Genomic DNA, 971 nt, shown 5'->3' on the forward strand with positions numbered 1-971 from the left:
TCATGTGCTAAAGGAGATATAGCATACCTTGGAAAGTGACTTTCCTTGGTGGCAGTTGATCCCACCAATGTGGACTATGTTGGGCATCACAGGTGCAGGGAACTCAAACACAAAGTCAGTGCGTAACAGCCAAATGGACACTTGACTGAAGAGGTCTTCCATAGTCACTGGGGTCTGGAGAACTTCAGAGGCAATATCTGTAGCAGTTTTGAAAAAATGGGGGCAAATTGCACGCTCCTCCATATAGGTGATGTGGTTCCACACTCTCTGCATAAAAGTCATGGTGTCTGTGAATTTCGAGAGAAGTCTGGGAACATAAGAGAGGGGTCTGGGACACTGAGTGCCCTCTTCAAGATAGTGGCAAAACATAACTCTTGCAAAGACCACGGATGGGAGCGACAAGTACTTGGCAACAGTCAAGCCGCACACATCGAAAGGATCCAGAAACACAGCATCAAAAGAACTCTGCTTCAAGTACTCCACTAACTTCTTGTCGTTGAACAAACTCCTACAGTTTGAAAATATTAATTCAAAAAAACCTTTGGCTGAGCCAAGCATTGCAGAAATCATACTTTGTTCTGGAGCTTTCCATTGAGTATCAGAAAAATACTTGAATTCCCGGTCTAGATCTTCCAGAGTATGAGAAATTGTGTACGTCTTCACAGTAATATTCAGGGATTTTCCCAGTTGCCAACTCACCTCTGGCATGACTACCACAACCTCATGTCCATTGTGGATGAGCTTCTCCACAACCGACCGCATGGTGAACCAGTGGCTCCCATCCATGGGCACCACCAGCAGCCTGCCTGCCTGAGCAAAGCCAGAGGCCAGCAGCAGACACATACACAGAGGAAGGGAGGCTGGGAAACCTTCAGGAGTCATTGAGAAGCTCAGCCCAAAGCAATCCAGCTGCTGAGAAACTGAGCTCTTCTGACAAAGGAGGAAGTGTGACTGATTTAAATCTGCTCCCT

At 46.7% G+C, this 971-nt stretch overlaps 1 pseudogene; it reads right to left on the minus strand.

Moving 5' to 3' along the window:
- On the minus strand, positions 1-971 carry LOC142837062 (UDP-glucuronosyltransferase 1A8 pseudogene; annotated as a pseudogene).

This window comes from Microtus pennsylvanicus, chromosome 17 (assembly GCF_037038515.1).
Source record: "Microtus pennsylvanicus isolate mMicPen1 chromosome 17, mMicPen1.hap1, whole genome shotgun sequence".
Taxonomy (NCBI): Eukaryota; Metazoa; Chordata; class Mammalia; order Rodentia; family Cricetidae; genus Microtus; species Microtus pennsylvanicus.